Source organism: Eptatretus burgeri, chromosome 1, assembly GCF_056783735.1.
Source record: "Eptatretus burgeri isolate ZD-2024b chromosome 1, Ebu_testis_v1, whole genome shotgun sequence".
NCBI classification, from domain to species: Eukaryota; Metazoa; Chordata; class Myxini; order Myxiniformes; family Myxinidae; genus Eptatretus; species Eptatretus burgeri.
In genome coordinates, this window is record NC_140961.1 from 69,545,546 (window position 1) to 69,555,961 (window position 10,416).

The following is a 10,416-nucleotide window of genomic DNA, read 5'->3' on the forward strand; positions in this document are numbered from 1 at the left end:
TGCATGCATCGTATTATATTCATACAACAGTATTTTTCTTTTACAAATCCTATATGCTCAGATTGTGCATAAATGCTACAAGTTTTTTTTCCCCAAAATATATCATTGTGTGATAGACCTACAATATTTTAAGTTGAACTCTTACAAACCACAATGGATCACCCAGGATATGTCGAACAAACTCTTCGAAGTGGAACAGAACTTTAGTTTCAATAAAAAATGAGAATTACTCAATCTGGTCATGATGGAATTTTCACCTGCACGTCTTTATTGAAAGAATTTTTAAAATGCACTATGAAGCATCAAGGGCAACTTCAGTGAATTTGTCGAACTATTTCATGGAGGTAGCTATATGATCTGCTCAGTGACATTAGGTATTTTACATGATTACCTGCTTATTCTTTCAATTATTTTTTTCAATAATCAGGGTCTAAATTTGCTTCAAAATATTACAAATTTGAAAATAATAGTTTCGACCACTCATATGGTGCACGTCAACCCTTTCGGATAAAAAAGGAGTTTCTCTGTGCTGTTAGAAGCATGGGTTTAACCACTTGGAAGGCCATTCCAAAATGCCATGTCGCTCTATGAGTAATTTCTGTTTCGTTTGTCTGTGAACAGGATATCTCAAAAAGTTGTGGATGAATTCAGACAAAACTCGGTGGAGAGGATGGATGTATGACAAGGACAAATTGATTAGATTTTGGTGAGTATCCGGATCCTGATACGGGAGTTTTTAAAAAAACAAAATTTCAGTGATTTTTCACCATTGAGAGATAGCGTCGATTTTGGTTTAGGTTGGATCTAGATTTGGCCCATCTGTGAGATACAAAACGTAAACTGTTCAGCCTGGCAGAGGTATGTGCTCTACCGAGTGTCGTTCTAGTTCTAGTTCTATACATGCTTCCATGAGTTATCCAAATGGCAAGTTGGAACATGTCTTGGAACCTGACATGTTAACGACATAAGTTGAAGTCCAACATTTGACATACATGTGTCATTTAGTGTGCATGCAGGGCAATAAAAGTTAGGAGCTCATATTTTAAATATATTTTATGAATAAATTTTCCCATTCATATTATGTGTGGAAGTGTTTGTAACACCCAACCTTGAGATACCACAATACAATAAAACCAAAGCCACCAATTTGGCCTCCAGTAAAAGCATCTTCTTCACTGTCTTACCTCAAATCATACTCATGATCACGCAATGTTCTTCATACATTATTACAAGAAGGCCTGCAAGACAAACAATATCATGGAAGCCATCCTGGATAAAAATCTGTCCATGTTCCTGAACTATTGCCATTCATTACAAGCCCACAAACAATCCCATTTGGAATTTCCATGGGGCTCTCTTGAGATATGAATATCCAACCACCTGGAGCTTACACTTGGAAAACTGCAAATGCTTCGAGTTTTCTCCTTATGTGTTTGGTTTAAATAATTCTGGATGGTTACAGCAATCCAAAGTGATGTTCATTATCTCACCTGTTGCACTTCTTGTCCCAGTGTCACGGCGATGAGCATTCTCCACCTCGGTAATGATGCAAGTCTTCCAACAGCATGTTTGCAATTCGTTGCAGGTCCTCTTCAACCAGGCCCAATAATAAGTGAAAAAAATCTCAAAATTGGTGGAATTAAACTCCCGTGGAATTCCACAGCAAGGTCAGCACCTTTAAAAAAAAACAAAACAGCAATGCAGTGAAAAGGGACTCTTGGATTATCAGTAATCTTCCCTGCACAATTAACTTAAAACTGAAAGATAAAACCTTTAACGTAGGGAATGGAATTGTGAGCTAAACCAAGACAACTGAAGTATAAAGTATTTTTTGACAAAAACAAATTTATCATTTTTGTGCAATGTAATGACAATGCATCTCCAAGATGGTGTCAATAAGCATTCAGCCATGTATAATTTATGATAAATAGGGGGAAGAAAAATACGAAGAATTTTGGAGGTAAAAATTACATTTGCTCTTCTTGAATGAGTAGCAGAAATAATTAGAATACAGTACTTTAACACCAACTTACACATTGGCTGTGATTTGTCATTACACAGTAAGGAATTGAACATGATTAGGAGAAATTGGGGTACATTGACACATCGACTCTCACAGCCATTATTACCCAATGCTATTCAGCAGCAATGTGTTCTGAATTATATTAAATGCCAATGTGTTGACCCTTAAAATCATTGGCCAATTAACATATCATAGCTGCTATATACGGGATGCCCCAATGCACTCAGTGTTACAATGTATTCCATATATATATATATATATATATATATATATATATATATATATATATATATATATATATATATATATATATATATATAATGATTAATGAATAAGCATTGCATTTTCAACCAGCTCCATGACCTCGAATACAGCAGGAAGAGCTTTCACGTTCAAGTGGAGTTCCCACCCTACCCCGAACCCATGTTCCGTCTTCTACTCCTTCCCAATGGGGAGTTTGCAATGCACCAATGCACGGCACAACGAAACGTTCATCACACTCAAGCCTGCACTGGCTGTGGAATAAATTAGCAGAAAATCAAATGCTCCATGAAGATTCTGCACCCGAGCACCACACCGTGCCTCGGGGTCATGCTGGCCTGGCAACCAGATGGGTCTGTGGCCAGGATGTGACGGATAGGCAGCGTGACGGAGCAGTGCCCAGGGACACAGTGTGGCCACGGCACATCTGGCATGTCGTATGTAGTGAACCATCTCAAGGATAGCTAGCGTGCAAAAAGACGAATATGGGGAAAGGGTCCTTGTTGATATAACGTAATCTTGGTTCTCAAGATTTGACATCAGTCCAGTACTTATTTTCAAAAAGCACAGTTTTGTGGCTTATATAATGATGAAAAAAAGCACTAATTTATTTTTATCCTGCAACTCAGTTTTAATTAAGAGGTGACAATAAGTAGATATCTTCCGCTGAGGGACGTTCACAAGAAATATTGGTTGATGAATGCAAAATAATAGACCAATAAACCACAGAACTGCTTTTCCTGGTAAATGAACACCCACTGAGCCTGGGAATCCTGTCCTCATGGGTAGAAGAGTGTGGGACCAATTTTGACACCATATTAAATTACTAACATATTAGTAGTGGAAAAACGTTCCTATGCATCGCTTAAACCAATGTGAAAGGAGAAATGAAAACAAACACATCACGTTGTTTGGTCATTATCAATATTTAGTGTTTGATAAACATGAAATCGACATGAGAATGTGGGCAAGACACATGTGGGCAAGACATGTCTCCAGAGGCTCGAAGATTTCTTCTTGGGGTGTGGCCAAAAGTCAGTTAATCTCTCAGTATCTAGTGTGACCACCATTTGCGTTGACACACGCTTGACAACGGCCCCTCATTGAGGACATGAGATGGTTGAAGAAGGCTTGAGGGGTGTCATTCTATATCTGTACCAAGGCTTACTGCGGTTGGGACAACGTCTCTGGCTGGTTTTGAAGATGGCACAATCGTTCCATTTCATCCAACACCAAATATATAAACAAATGGATAACTACAATGGCACTCGGTAGAGCACGCACCTCCACCATGCACTGCCTGATCCACTAGAACATATCGGGCCCAATAACTTTTTGAAATATCATGTTATACAGGATATCGTTTTTGGCCCTATCTCCCAATGGTGACGAATCACTTTTATAAATTAAATAATTCTCCTATCCAGATCCGGATCTTCACCAAAATTGAATTAATTCTTCCTTGTCACACACCCAACGTGTCCACCAAGTTTCAGCGAATCCATCCACATCTTTTTGAGATATTGTGCTAAATATTAGTTTCGCCCTATCTCTCAATAGCGAAGAATCACTTTAAAAATTCTAGTAGTCCAATTCAGATGGGGATCTTCACCAATATCGAATCAGTTCATCCTTGTCATGCACCCAACCTGGCCACTAAATTTCATCCGGATCCGTCCACAACTTTTTGAGATATCCTGCACACAGACAGACAGACAAACAAAGACAGGTGTGAAAACATGACCTCCTTCACCTTCGGTGGTAGAGGTAATAAATGAAAGGGGATATCCGGCTTCGTAACATCTTGTATGATGTACAAGCATTATCATAATCTACATGATCATGTAGCTTGATGGCATAGTATGAATTTTATATTGTCAACCCTGCGCACGCAAAATGAAAAGCAGGGTGAAGCAATTGGTTCACTTGTGTCTGTCTGTCTGTCTGTCTGCTCTTCTGTCCACAAACGTCAGTTTATGATTGAAGAACAACTTATTTGAATTGAATGTTATATTTTGAACACAAATTGGAACATTAATCAGAAAACGAACTGATCATTTAGCAGTACTTCGTTTCTGAATCTGGCCCGATCCGATCGCACATGCACAGAGGAGAGAGATAGTTTTCTTGACTCTGTCTGCCTCTCTGGCAGTCAAATAAAATTGAAAATCATTCCAAACAGCAAATTCTGTTTTTAAGGACATCATAAAGGACACAAACAATAGGCATGAATAACTAATGTAACATTTTAAATAAAGTGGTGTAATAGCCCCTGCATCAATGACGGTGAACTTTCAGAACTAATTTTTATATTTGACCTTTGCAATCTTTATTTTATTTATATTTTACTATCTACTTAAACACTGTAAAAAACAAATCGCCTTCTTATTGCTTCCAAAAATCCTCCAGTTTTGCAGTACTTGGACATGTTATATAAGGTGATGTATAAGACTGCATGCTGTACTTATGTACAATGTACAATGCTGTACAATGTACTTATGTACAATGCTGTACAATGTACTTATGGATTTTTTTATACAACCTTTAAAATCATTATTTTATTTCAATTTAATTATGAATTTGAATAGTGTGTGTGGTAAGGTGTTCTATAAACTCTCTAGTTTACAAAGTATGCAGGGAAAGGGGAAGACAAGATACTAAATAAATGGTACAGATCTGGCAGTGAAAGGACAGCTGGGAATGAAAGCGATGCATAATCTTATATACAGCGGAGATAAATAAGGCCTCACCTGCTAATGGCACCACAATACCCGATTCACATAATGAAGGGGGATCAGGCGAGGACTTTAGGCTGGCATGAGCTGGTTGTGGCTGCAGAATGATGATAGTCATGCCTGGTGTGGCACAAGGTGAAGTCCAGCTCGGGGAGCGAAGAATGGTGACGAGGAGTGAGCACGATGAGGTACGATTGCGAGAAGATTACGGCCAAGCAGAGGGAAGAATCTCTGTTGCATGTCCCCCTCAAGCAGTGACAAAAGTGAAGAGAGCCATGGTGCATGCAGGCAAAATGTTTTAATGAATAAAACCGTTTAAGTACACAATTTATGTTTGCAAATGTAAAAATAAAAAGATTGTTTATCGAATGTTTTTTTGTTTCCTTAATACGAGAACAGAATTGTCGATAAACTAACTTTTAAAACACCCTTGTATATGCATCATGTGGCATAATATGAAGGTGGATAGGGGAAGGGAAAGAGTTAAATATTCCATAATTTTAATGAGATAATGAAGAAATAATATGCAATGATGAAAGAATGCCCTGTTGCTTTGAAGAATGGGAAGAAAAGGGGAGGGAAGGACAGACAGTTAGAGTGGGAGAGGGCAGAAATTTGGGGGTGGTTGCAGCTTGGGGGGGGGGGGGTGTTTGAAGACTTGGTGTGGGCAGAAGATTGAAACCTTGGGTTCAGGGGATGAGTACTTGGGATTGGGAGGGTTTTGAGGACTTGGGTTGGGGGTGTAGGAGTTGAGTGGTTGGGGATGGAGGAGTTGCGGACTTGCGGTTGGGGGTGGAGTTGATGAGGACTTGGGGTTGGGGTGGAGGACTTGAGGACTTGGGGGTGCAGGAGTTGAGGACTTGGGGTTGGGGGTGGAGGAGTTGAGGACTTGGGGTTGGGGGTGGTAGATTTAATCAAGTAACTATTATCTGCATAATATTGTTGTTGAAGTTACATTTTACATTATGTGGAATTTCTGTGGGTACCTGCTTGTTATATAATAGTACGACTATTCAATACAAAGTGTTTTCATACATACTCGAGAAGATAATTCATCATGCAATCAAAAGAAAATTCTCCAGCATGTAAATCCATTTTAATTAGAACGGCACTCGGTGGAGCGCATACCTCCACCAGGTTGAACAGATGACATTTTGTATCGCACTTATTGGTTGGATCTGGATCCGGACCTGAACTAAAGTGGAATCAGCATGTTCTTGTGACCTACCCAACTCATCCGTCTCATTTTGTCTTAAGTCATCCACAACTTTTTTAAACAATATATATATATATATATATATATATATATAGTTACGGCTGTGGAAATTTGCAGACCACCATAAAGGACCTTAGATCAGTTATGACGATAAGTATATGTGTAGTTAGATTTCCACAACCGTTGTTTAGAGGGAATTTCCGTGTTCACAGGGCTGCGATCCTTTGAGATAGCCGTTTTTCTTTTACTTTCGTTAGTTTGGACCAATCATCCCCCAACAACCAAATCGCCACCACCAACATCATTCCCAAACAACTACAACTCAAACACCACCACCTTCGCCTCTTTACCTCTACAACTCCACCCCGCAAACATCGCTTCACCGCCATTCTCAAACGACGCCCGCCAACAACCAAATCGCCACCACCAACACCCTTCCCAAACCACCACAGCAAACTCCCACCACCTTTGCCTTTCTACCGAACGTCGTGCCATGGGTTGTGAATAGGATCCTTTCGAAGAAGAAATCGGATCAGGAATGATTCACGCCCACTTTTCATCCATCCAATGGCTGAGCATCAAGTGGTGTAGCCCCGCCTCCAAACCCATGTGGTCCACAAATTTACATTTGCACTCCTCCCCCCGGCCTATATAAGCGTGAGCACAACGCATCTCGAGGCAGTCTGGAGGGGTCGGAGAACAGGACGGAGCTCGAAGAGGCAGACGGTGGCAGTGTCGGCAGTGGCAGTGTTGGTGGGGCAGAGTCGGGAGACGGAGCTCGAAGCAGACAGGGAAAGGCGGACGGGGGCCGATCGACGGAGAGGAAGGAGCTCAGAGCTCAGGTTGAATTGAGGGGCGAGGAGGGCGAGTTGCTGAGTGGAGCAGGGATGCGGAGAAGGGCTCAGAGGCGAACCAGAGGGCTGAGTGGGGACCGCCGCCAGAGAAGGGGCATAGTGGAGGCCACAGCCAGGAGGAGTTCGCCGGAGTCAGTGCGGTCCAGAGCGTCAACTCGTTGGACGGAGCGTCAGCAATTCCCCTCTCCCTAACCGAGCTCCGCGCTAAGAAAGCACCGGTAACCCTGTCCGTTCCCCTCCCCAACCGTGGTGCCGACGGTGAAACACGTGCCTGCGCGGAGAACGCCGGAGAGAGCTCACCGGCCACGCCAGGAGCACGAAGCCAGGTGCAGCTACGCTGACATCGCAGCTTGCCCGCCATCACGCCACGAGGGCGCGGGTAAGACCCTTTGGTCTCGTGGACCTGGCGGCTCATCCAGGTTCCACGTACATTTGGTCCACGAACCTGTCTGCCACCCTTGCCTTTGAGGGTGGCTTTTTCCTTTGCTTTTGTGTAAATGCATGTGGTGGCACCGTCTTATAAGTAGAATTGTCTAAGTGTGCGTGTGAAATAAAGACACTTTATTCAGTTGTAACTCTGCCTTTGCTTGCTTTCACTGTGTACGTGCATGATTTACTGTATGGCTGTAAAATACGTGCTTGTCTGAGTGTGCAATAAATGTGCTTGTTGAACTGTTCCCCGTTTCGTTGCGTCCTTTCCCTCGTTTGAAAGTTCCATCTTGCATCACGGAAGGAATTGGTAGGAGGGGTGTAAGCACCTGGTAAATAATCACGTCCGTCAGGGTTGGCGATAACACCGCTCAGTTCTCACTGAAGCACGGAACGGACTGCATAAGCGGTTCTTGTCCTAGGCTGGCCAGCGGCGAGGTACGATCGCCCGGTTAACTATTCGCGCAGGTACTTAGGTCGGTCGAGTTTGGCGAACAACCCTATCCTGTGCGGGTGGCCGATTGGCACGATTGTGGTGTGGTCGAAAGACCCACCTGTGACTAGCACCTGGCAGTAGTTCCAAGGAGGGTCACGACTGAATTGTCCGTTCCGGTGGGCGACGCGGTCGCGATTCGAGTTACGTGGCCGATCGCACGCCGGGCGGGCCGAAATTCGTAACAATATATAGTATTTGGAAACATCTCTCAATGGTGACGAATCATTTAAAAATGAGAAGATCCGGATCTTCACCAAAATTCAACCACCGTCTTCGTCACACATCCAGCCACCACCAAACTTCGTCCGAATCTGTTCCCAACTTTTTGAAATATCTTGTTCACAGACAAGCAGACAGACAGACCAACAGACAGACGGATAGGGGTGAAAACAAAACCTCCGTCCACCTTCGGTGATGGAGGTAAAAAGTACAAAAACAAGTAATAAAAAAGAAACATAAAAAAAATTTCAATCAGTTTAAAAGCTGGGACAACAAACGTTTTATGTTTAAAAAACATTCGATACAAGATTGAAGCTCATGGAAGAACGAAACTCAATTCCAAAAGTCATATAATTAACATTCGTGCCATTAAAGTCCTCATAGCAACAGTCAAGTGGTCGCTAATGAACGTATATTGAAGCACAATATAATGTCATGACCAATTCGGGTGGACCATCGGTTGGGTCATGACTCATGACGAAGGCATGTCTGTGCCGATGATGCTGTGAACTTGCACTTCGGAATTCCGCAATGATTACCGTATGTCACACAATTGGCCACTCTTCATTGAAAGACACAACAGGATCTTTAGCATCCATCAGCTAATACTGATACATGGGTCACCAGATTAACATACGTCGGAAGGATGATGCACTCTGTGATGCAACGCCCTGTCTGCAAAACACCAGGTTCAAAGTTGATAGTTAGGTTGAGAACCTAAACATAGGCATGACAAATTAACGACAAATTCGTATCAATATAGCCATCACCAACAACCAATATCCATACAATATGAGGGTCAACATCTTCGCTATACATTACTCAGATTTTGGGCCAATAACCTAAATGTTGAGCTTGAGTAAAATGAACTTTTGCCCATTATGTTGTTTGTCTTTCAGTATAACCAGACTAGATAAAGGGGATGAGATTGAGCGAACTCTCATAAAAAGGACGAGCAGAGTACACAATCTGTGTCGATTGAATGACAGTAATTCCAAACTCAAGAGCAAAGAAACATAATTCTTCAGAACAGAATGCTGCCAGTTTGAAGGAGTGGAAGTATACCCGTGGGAGTGACCCATCCTCCAAGTAAGTCAGCCAGTGAAACAAAACGTTTCTCCAGTGACAAAACTGACACACGAGAGATTCACGACAAGAAGCTCGTACTTTGGATGTGCAAACGCGTGTCCAAAGGTGTGCTCTGCACATCCAAGACGCTCGTTGACTTGCCAAGCTCACTGCTGGAGAGCCTGCAGCAAAAGATGTGAGATACTATGCCCAATGTCCTGTGATGTCAGACGAGGCACGACGAACAAACACAGAGAGACTGACAAACACAAACCAGAAACTAGAAGGGCACTCAGTAGTGCATATATCTGCCACGCAACGCCTGATCTGCAAGAACACATCGGGTCGAATAAATTCTTGAAATATCATGCTATACAACACTATATCGTTTGTGGCCCCATCTCTCAATGGTGAAGAATCACTTTTAAAATTTAATAATTATTGTATCCAGATCCGAATCCGGATCTTCACCAAAATCGAATCAATTTGTCCTTGCCACACACCCAACCCGTCCACCAAGTTTCATTTGGATCCGTCTACAACTTTTTTTTAAGATATCCTGCACACAAACAAACAAACAAACAGACAGAAAGGGGTGAAAACATAACCTCCTTCACCCTCGGTGGTGCGGGTAATAACTGATTCCCGGGTCACTTTTGTGTGCACGTGTGCTGTCCCTCTTGGGTAAGTTTTCCAAAACCATAACAATGTCTATACCCCATCCCTACACCCACAATTATTCCCACGTTCTTGTGGGGTTGGCCAGGAGAAGTTTTTGGGCCAAGTCTTTCATGAACTGGCTGACCACGCCTGACCAGTGACTGAAGGTGTCGGGAGTTTTTAATTTGTTAAGGGTACCGTTGATGACTCACCGATTCACGCAAAACACACCGTGGGATCCTATTACACAAAAGAAGGCAATGTCTGTATGTCTGTTCCTTGTGGAACCCAAAAGGGCTTGGCCTTCTACTTCTTCTTCTTGTGGACTATTTTGTTTCACAGCCTACAGTTTTCATCGAAACTTCCTGAAACTTGCCATGTATATGTAAAAATTCCCTGCGCAGACAGTAACCATCTCGGATTTTGAAAATTCCTCCTAGAAAAAAAAAGTTACG

The 10,416-nt window shown here is 42.4% G+C and overlaps 2 long non-coding RNA genes across 2 annotated transcripts in view; both read right to left on the reverse strand.

Moving 5' to 3' along the window:
* Positions 1–312: 312 nt before the first annotated feature.
* Positions 313–5,257, reverse strand: LOC147034684 (uncharacterized). The gene is made up of 3 exons (XR_015059692.1): positions 5,035–5,257; positions 1,491–1,675; positions 313–1,238 (listed from the first exon to the last, which is right to left on the reverse strand). It is a non-coding gene; the product is annotated as an uncharacterized LOC147034684 (long non-coding RNA).
* Positions 5,258–8,498: 3,241 nt separating this feature from the next.
* Positions 8,499–10,416, reverse strand: part of LOC147034685 (uncharacterized) — a 5,268-nt gene continuing 3,350 nt past the window's right edge. The window contains exon 3 of the long non-coding RNA XR_015059699.1: positions 8,499–8,908. This is a non-coding gene — a long non-coding RNA (uncharacterized LOC147034685). The remainder of the gene's footprint in view (positions 8,909–10,416) is intronic.